The following is a 9,622-nucleotide window of genomic DNA, read 5'->3' as shown; positions in this document are numbered from 1 at the left end:
TCCCTTTTTATAACTGGATCTTCGCCTTTACCCACATATTTCTTTCATTTCTGCCTCATCTACTCAGGAAGAAAAAGAAATCCACTGTCTTTGCATCCTGCTTCTCTCCTCTGTTCACCCATTTCTTCTTCCACCAGTAATTCCTCACATCTCACTTCGAATTCCGCTACTCACCTTCCCATACCTTCAAACTGTACTCTGGGTGTCAAAAATTCACCATCAATCAGCAAAGTTTATTAATACCAAGCATGGGGAGAAGATTTCTGACAGTAGAGGGCTCCTTAATACATCACACAAAGGCATAGCTGATGTTAGACAAATGCAGATTCAAAAGAACTGAAATGGACTTTAAAACCTCCAGAATAATTGACTTAAATATGTGGTCATTCCCTTACTTAAAAGACTTCAAGATTGCCTGTCTTTCTGAAAGATATGTTCCAGCTCACCGGAAGATAAGAGATTTAAGAAATTCAGTAGGCTTTATCACGTGAAGGAAACTAGACGGGACTATCAGAAGGGCCCTTGCTGCTTGACCATCTTCAGTCATGAAAAGGCACCAGTGCCCAATCTGTCTCTGACTCTGCCTGGCAGTCTCATCTCTTGTTCCCACCTGCCAGTAGATGTTGGATGGTTTGGGACAGCTCCTCCCCTCTTCAGCTACAAGAATATTTCTCCCTGTTTGTGGCGGTGACCCTTTCCCAAGCTGGGGCTTCATGGCTGCCTTAAAAATGGTGATTGTGAGGATCTAAACGAATGCATCCCCCTACCATGCATGAGAGAAAAACATAGCAACTTTTACTTTTCAAGAGTCTTTTCTCATTTTACAGCTGCAGTCCCTGCCCCAGCTTCTGCTCAGGGCTTTTCCAAACTGCCTCCAATAAAACTGACCTAGTTCTCCTTGGCTCACTGAGGTCCCCAGAACCATCACTAAGAGCTCAAGATTAATACATTTTTTCCACTAGATGTTCGAAGGATCTTAGCAGCCACAGAGCTGTTAGGCCCAAGACACATGAAATTATCAATGACTCAATTTACATTAAATTACCATTTGGAAATTTATCTTCTTAATCATATCTGTGAGAATATACAGTCATGTCTTAACTACGGTACAACTGACAGATACGGAACCAACCAGCATCAAATACGTGGACTTTTCAAGGTCTGTTTAAATTCATTCTAAACTGTGGGTTTATGGCATCGCAAAAATTTACTGAAAAAACATGAGTTAATATTTGTCCAGTTCTTTCGCATGAGAAGTGCTGTTACTGTTGTCAAAAAGTCTACTGTGGGTTTAAGTAGCTGTGAGAATGCAAAACAGTTTAAAATGTGAATAGCTTTCGTAACTAATAGCAAGTAGGCAATATAACAGATGGCAACTCACATGAAAGATAAACCACATCTTAATAACAATAACTTACATTCAGAGGGGTAGTGTTTCCTAGCAGTTAGAGCATGGGACTGGGATCCCAGATTCCCAGGTTATCCTCCTGGCTCTGCCACTGACTCACTGCGTGAACCCAGAAAAGTCACTCAAAAATCTCTGTGCCTCAGTTTCCTCATCTGCAAAACGGAGATAGTTCTTACAAGTATCACCAGAACGCCGAGGGGAAGAGGCTCAAGTTGTTAAGTTTTTATAATAAGCATCATTTTGAGACAAATGAAGCATTGGAAGAGCAGTGTTTGCTGGTGCCATTATTCAGCCATTGATCAAATTGCAAAGCCGTTACTGAGCGACTACAGCCATCCCCGGAGTGAGAGGTGTCAGCTGCTTAACTATACGCTCCATACCCTTATGGTATGGTTCAGGCCAGGAAGCGAATATTGCCCTGCCCAACTGACTCCTCAGAGGGAATTCAAGGCGGCCAAATATAATTACTTTCATTGAAATTTAGCCAGGACACTATGCAATCTTTAACAGCGGTCTGAATGTCTATTTTATAACTCTGACAAAAGGGAGCACCTACAGCTCTCCAGGTTTCTGTCATCATTAGTTGGCACATTACTTCGTTTTGGTCAGAAACAAGATTGCTTCTCACTCTCTGACTCTGCTTTCTGCAGCTCTACAGAGTTTCACAAGGGTCCTCCAAAGCAAGCACCACAACAGTCTTACGCTGTCTGTCATGAGCATAATACAAAATGAATAGGCTGCAAAATAAATGTTCCCCTTTGCTTTCCACTACATATCCACTTTTTCTTTTTAATTTTTCTTTTTTTTTTTTTTTTTTTTTTTGTATGAGTGATGGATTGAATTTTTAACTGTATGAGTAGGAGAGACTCTACTCGGAGAGGGTCCATTTTTGCCATGCTTTCCAGACACAGATTTCCCCCTGACTTTGGTGAGAATTTCATGAAAATAGAAGTTAGAGAATTGGACCAGGAGGGAAAAAATGGCTGGTTACAGAGAGGAAGATTCTTTGTAGGGTACACCCTGGTGCTTCAGCAACGCACAGGCAATGACACAAACTAAAGCTCGAAACCAACTTGCTGGCTTGTCTCATTAGTGGGGAAGGCTGCCTCAGATCAGCTCTGTTTTGCTCTCTCCAGCTTTATAGGGTTATTGTGGCACTGATAATTTTCTGTGGCTGCTGAAGACTGTGGGGATATATTTCAACAAGCCAAAAATAAGTCACAAACAATATATATATATAGATAAAAATATATATATATAAAAAAAGAACAGCTGATCTCACTGAAGAAGACTCTGGCATCTTCCTACACAGAGTTTTCACTGGTATTTCCTGATTCTCTAGCCAAAGAAATCATCACTAAACCCTTTTTTCTGGGAGGAGGGAACAAAAATTATTTCTCACGCTAGCTCTGTAGGCTTTATGGGATATGTAGTTGAGATGAACAGGTCAAAGAGTTTGAGGAGTCCTATTTAAAGGACTGCCTAAAGAATATTCTAGGTAACTAACTTAACTGCTCTCCAGATGGTCAAAACTGAAAAGGCCATCTGAGCAAAAATCAGGTTTTGGAAAGTGCCATGAGAAATTTTACCCAGAGGATGTGGATTCTGCTTCTGCTGGCTGCAGTGGAAACAGAATTGCTCTGATTTATTAATTTTTTTTTTTTTTTTAAATCTTAAGTTCATACAAAGAGATGTCTGGAAAATCCATGTTGTTATTTTCAAAAGAGATGAGCTCAAATCACAAAATCTGGATCTGGATGCCTAACAGTGCCAGAAGTTCAGGAGAGTTTGGACCGACAAGGCTGGCTCAGGCACGTGTTGAGTGTTTTCCCAGGATTTTTTGAAGGCCAATACAAGGGTTTCAAAGAGGAGAGAGGCATGTGCAACATGGCAGAGTTACAAAAAAACATCGCTTGGAATTTCCTGGGTTTTGCAAGATTAAAATTGTAAGTCTAATTAGTTTAAGGAAATTAGCTCTTTATAATTTTCATTTTGTATTGAAGAAACACGAAAAATTAAAAATAGAATGAGAATGGAAAAATTAATGGGTTTCAGTAATTAGTTAATCAGAAAATGCTCCTGTCTTAGTGCGACTGCCCAACACACATTAAAAAAGAAAAAAAAGGAAAAAGTAACCATGACTTTCCTCATACTTTCCAGAATAATACAAGCTTTACCTCTGAGCTTGGAACAACTACTTGATATTTCAACTCAGCTCATTTTTTAGCGGTAAGCCACTGAAATCCGTGTTTAGGTTGAAATATCATCTCACCATAACATCAATACAGACATAGAATAAATACATGCATCCTGGCAAAAATAAACCAGCATTTGTTCCTCCTACTGGCCACATCACATTTACATGAGTTGCATGCACTAATGAAATGTTAAATGGAAGGGAAACCTCTTCTGAGAGCAGACCTTTTCACCAAGTGCTGAACGGGGGATCTCTGACATCTGAAAGCAGCAGGACAACTTATTACACAGTAGGAAAATGCATTTCTCTTGACAGTGGTGATCCAGTCTGAGGCCCCACAAGCCACACACTGGTGCACTAAAGAGACATGTGTTAGACAAGCTGTTTTGTCCCTTGGCTATCACCCTCCCGAGCGCTGAATAGATCCGGATTGGGCTGGCTTAGAAAAAAAGTCAGATGAAAGCAGTGAAGTTAAGCCAAGTCAAAACACAACTTTGGTGCAATTCCACCCAGTCCAAGTTATGCTAACAAAACTTTAGCAGCAACAAGCCTGGCCTCCTCTGCCCAGCCCAGAGCCACACTTTCAGACATTAGCTGCAGCGCCTGGCTTTCAGCTTTCCGCAGCTCTTCACTATATTTATTTAATGAGGTAGCTAAATATGTATTTTATCATTATTTGAGCTTATAATAACTTCGAAATAGAATAATCTACTCTGCAGAGATGAAGTCAAAGAACTTTGAGGAGAACAGTTTTTTCTTTAAATAAAGGTTCTGAGCAACAATCCACTGAAATGGCCAAAAACTTGAAAGAAGCCTTCTACCTCTCACTTACATAGCTCTCGAACTTCAGCCTTACCTTTGAGCTGTTTACTGATTGTCAAGTCAACTAAATTCACAGGCAGCTACCAGAACAAGCTCACAAATAAATACCCACAGCTAGGACTGCTCAGAGCACTGGAGCGTGCGTAGAGTAACAGGGAACGTCATGTACCATGCGTGAACAGCACGCAATTTTTAAACGTTCGTAACACTTATTTCAAAACCAAATTTCCTCAGGACCATGAATGTGCCTAAGCACAAAACGTTAAAACAGAGCTGGTTTCAAGTTGCTAGAGGAAGAGAAAAAGGGAAAGAAGCCTCAAAATGTTGTCTCTGGTCAAAGAGTCTCTTACTTCTCATCGAGATGACTGGCAAAAACTAAATAAAAAGAGACAATCTGCTGTTGAGAGGGAAGAAGTGATATTGGTAATTTTCTGAAGGAACTGGAGGCATATACAAATAAAGTTTCAGACTGCAGGAGTCATCTCAACTCGGCTCTAGCATCTCCACTACAGCGAGTGCGCCCTGTGTGCTACAGAGGGATGCTGTGCTGCGCAAGGACGCGTTCTGGGATGTCTGGTTTCCAACACTGATTCAAGGGGATCCCCCTAAATCCTGATGTTCTAGCTCTTTTTTTCATTAACCCTTTCTCAGGAAAACCTGCACTGACTTCAGTGGGAAGGTGTCTCAGTCAGATGAGAAATAAGAAACGCCACCACCCAGCAGGGAGACCTCGATGTGGTTCATCACACCTACAGTATGGCTGAAATACAGTTGTTTCTGGATTCGTAACAAAAAAATCTCTAATCTGTATTTGCCTCACTTACAAGACTGCTTTTGTACGCTGGTGTGAGTACACACCACAGAGGAAATGCTAAAACTTGCAGATCTTCAGCGATGCTAACAGGAATATCAGCACAAAATGCATATAAATGGCGTATACAAAATACGCCTGTACTTCCCCCTGGAGCGTGGCGATCAGCCCGTGCGCAGCCGGCTGCTGAACAGTGCAAGTTGGTGGAAGGACTGGCCGGCCAAAGCATCTACCTCTGACAGAAAGTGTCAGTAACTCCTTTGTGTCTCCACAGTGCAAACAGGATTTCGGCGTTGATGATCTTACCAAATTCAGTTGAAAAAAAACACCGAGTTCCAGAAAAATACAGCAGTAATTACAGAGGGAGCAAAGTTGGGTAAAAAGCTCATTTTCTGGTTTGCTTGCCAAAGTATATTACAATTCAGGTTACACAAAACTGAAGCAAACAAACAAAACCCCAAACACCCTAAATTCCTCCCAAACAACCTAAATCTCCCCCCTTCAAACCCTCTCGTTTTGAAACGTTTTTAAGGATTTTCCCCCCTTTTCCTTCAGAAATCAATTCTTAACAATTGTCAAAATAAACCCTTAGTTCAAAAACAGAAATGAAAACATTGCATAGGAAAGTATCAAACCAAAACATTACCTCTCTTTTTGAAAGACAGACCTTTTTTCTTGCAACGATTTAAGACATTTGATAGCAATTCGTTGTTTCTGTTGACGTGACTTTGCATTTTCAGGCAAAAAGTTTTGCAGCGGTGTTTATCTAAATAAGGTATTGCTAGAGACAGCACAAACAGGGAAAAAAGTCATCTCCCTTAACTAAAGTGTGACTCTATCAGAAATACTGCTGCCATAAGGCTTGAATTCTTGGCTATACACCTCCGATTGCTAGCTGCTGTCTGGCTCCCTCCATCCTATTATTAGGCACCAGCGTTCTGGTACAGGAAACTTTTATGGGTGCCGTACACAAAGCACGTCTAATTTCTACCTCGCACTTCATCCTCTATTCCTTCAGCATAATATTTCATTTTCCTACAGCCTTAACTTCCCCCGTTTGCTCACCTAAATGCAGAAAAGCCCAGCATATGGATCGCTACCTGACAGCTTTTCAAACTCGGTGTGGAGAAGGTGCCCAAATGAAATAAATAAATAAACAGAGGAAAGTTTATGAAAGTGAAACAAACGGCGCGGAGTGGCAGGAGCGGCAGTAGGCAGCTCTGTGCTCCTCCTTAGACTGACACAGGTGTATCCCAACTTCACCCGCTCAGGCAGGAGAGACGGAGGGACATACACGACTGTGTACAGACATACCGAGAAGTGACGGAAAGGGCGAAGGAAGAGGTAGAAGAGAGAAATAAAACTGAAAGGTGTTATTTATTTTTACAACTCGACAATGAACTTCAGTTTTGGCAGAGGATTAAAAACAGCCCTGGGAAATGATTAAGGTTTTTTTTTTTCTTTTCTATAAAGCTTCAGCACAAAAAGAGAGATTATAAAAGGGATACGCTCACACGGGCACACATAAAATGGGGGGGGGGAACTGGGGAGAAGGAAATGAAAGGAAAAGAAAACAAACAGCCTCCTAACAGGCCCATACTGCTAACGGGAGTCCAAATAAAGAGTCATATGATATCTGATAGTGCAGGACACGTCGCCAGGAGCTGGAGCGGATTGCCTGCAGGAAGAAAGAGCCAGTGTGTTACTGCTCAAAGAGCTTTTCTTTCCCCTTTTTTTATTTTTTTTGCCCTCTCTCTCTTTTCTCCTGTACTGTGAATGTGCTACTCTCAGGTCAGGTCCACGAAGAGTCCCCGAAAGACAGCTATCGTCTTTCTCCCTACTTCTGGAAGCAGTGACAGCCGCTGGAAGATGCCTTCTAGTTGAGACTGGGGGGGGGCTAAATCTAGGTTTCAGCTCTGTTATGTCCTCCCTCTTCTGTCACCATCTCCACGGTCGCAGATACAAACTGCTCACAAAAGCATGTTAGATTTAAAAAAAAAAATTGGGGGGGGGGGGAATTCAGGCAGAAAAAAAAATGAGACTGCTTATCCTATGGAAAACTTCAAAGGCCAAGCCCCATTTCTGTGTTCTTTTGTTTACTTTTCCTGTGGGTTTTTTTTTTCCTTTTTGGAGAGTGAGAGAGCAAGAGAAAAAAGTCACAGAAAACATTCAGACCATGAAAAACATCAGGAGTTGGGAAAACTCTCCGGAGGAATGAGGAAAGCAAGGATTTAAAATAAAAGAAAGGCAGCTGTAATTTGCCAAAAGTTCCTCTATTCGCTATGTTTGCCAACAGAATGACCAGCTTTTTTTGGTGGTCCATCCCTCTCCGTCAAGCATTTCACATTAAACTGGGGAGCCCGCAAAGTACTTTCGACTCGACACTGCTATTGCTGCTACCCATGGAAATGCAGAGCCCCTGGGTTACCAGCAGCGAAGGTACCTGGACTCAGAGCAGGGGACTTGAGCCCATCACGACCCCCCAGCTTGTGCTGGGGGAGCTGTGCCCACCACACCTTTGGAGAGGGAAGAGCCCCGGCTAACGGAGCTGGAGGGGTGCAAGCCCCCAGTCTAGATACTGGTACGAAAACAAAACTATGTTTTAACTGGCGGTTTCACTTGTCGTGGACGGTTTCCCTTCACTTTTGCAAGGGACAGGCTGTATCCTGCAGGACTTTTTGCCACTGTAGGGTAGTGGCGTTCCTAAAGCGGCGCAGGCAGAGCCCAAGGATGGATTTTCCCCGCTTCATCATATGAGGATACGTACACGGACTAATTCTCCGGGTACACTTACACAATGCATAGATGTTGCTTAAAAACAGTGCCACAGATACATATGCGATACCTATGTAGCTGTTACAGACGACCTCTTCTGAGGGAAGCCTGCAGCATGAATACAAAAATCAAGGTATTGTAGTAATAATGCCCTGCATCCAGAAACAATCGTTGTAACTCTATAATAATTTGATCTAGTTCTGTATTTTGTGCACTTATGATTTTTAGGGGGGATATAATATACAGCTTCCTCTCTTGTTTTCTGTACCACTGCTATATGATGCAGTTTTTAGATTGGTAATTTGTTAAAGCCAGGAAAATACAAACCAATAAAGGAAGGAAGGCAGAATTTGACTAAAGAAAGCACTTCCTTAAGCTACAGAATTTGCAACAGCATATATTCTCAAACATCCTAACCATTGTACAGGAGACACTGTAGAGAAGGTATCCTGTATGTTATACACTACACGCAACAAAATTCCAACCTAAACATCTCCTTAAATGTGATGCTTTATTCCCTGCTATAGTACGTGTGCCTTTTCCACGTACAAATAGACAAAGAGTGTATCTGTAAGAAATACACTCAGAAGAACAAAAAATCTACAGTGCAAGGAGGTCTATCCTGAAACCCTCAATTTGGGGCTCGATTAAAGAACTAAACTCAGAAGGTGAAATGGAGCCATTTGAGAGAGGGTCCCACCGAACAGGAGGAACAAGCAAACAAACAAACAAACAAAAAAATCCCTGAGCTCCAACTAATCATTTGAGCTGCCAATAAGAGGTGACTTTTAGACAGATGGTCAGGGAAAAGCTGGGTCCGTGGACACAGACGTTAGTGCCCCATCTGTATTTTAGGATCCTAGCTTCAACAAGCCATTACCAACTTTTTTTCTAAGTGACAGAAAGTGAAAGATTTCTGTTCCCACTCGTTTATTTCTTTTCCACCGAAACCACCTCATTTCCCTCTTCCCCCCCCCCCAGTAAGAATTTGTCATTTGATTTTTTTAAGTAAACAGAAACTGTTTGCAGTATAACTTTTATGCCAAAAAAAAAAAAAAGAGGCTAGGTAAGTTGGCAAAACAGCAATTGTATTTAAAGAAAGAGTTTTTTAAAAAGGGAGAAAAGAATGACATATCAAACTCACTTGGTCTCGTCCCCCTTCCATTCCTGTTCTTATTAAATCCAAATTATAATTTGGAGGTAAGAGAACTGCATTTCCTTTCAATCTATTTTGTTGCTGCCACACATTCTGTGCTTTGCTTCTCTCTCTTTCTTTTTAGGAGGGGGGGGAAGGAAAAAAATCCCTAATAAAAATAGAAAAACATATCTCAGGCGTTAAGCTCGCTCTCCCCCTTCCTTTGTAAAGAACTCTTTGTTCTCTAGTGAAAATGCTGAAAAAAATCCCCGGGCTCCCTGAAACAAGTGCAAAACACTTAGAGGCTTTTGGGCTGGCGAGGAGCCAGAAACCCTCCCGCTGTCTGGTTAGCAAGAGAGGAAAGAGAGAGAGAGAGAGAGAGAGGAGAGAGAGGGAAAAAATTGGAGCTTCCTTTAATAGACATAGGAAGCAGGTCCTTTTTTTTTTTTTTCTTTTTTCCTTTTTTTTCAAAAC

This window comes from Pygoscelis adeliae, unplaced genomic scaffold (assembly GCF_000699105.1).
Source record: "Pygoscelis adeliae isolate BGI_AS28 unplaced genomic scaffold, ASM69910v1 Scaffold120, whole genome shotgun sequence".
Lineage (NCBI taxonomy): Eukaryota > Metazoa > Chordata > Aves > Sphenisciformes > Spheniscidae > Pygoscelis > Pygoscelis adeliae.
The sequence above is the reverse complement of the archived record's forward strand: the minus strand, read 5'-3'. Positions refer to the sequence as shown.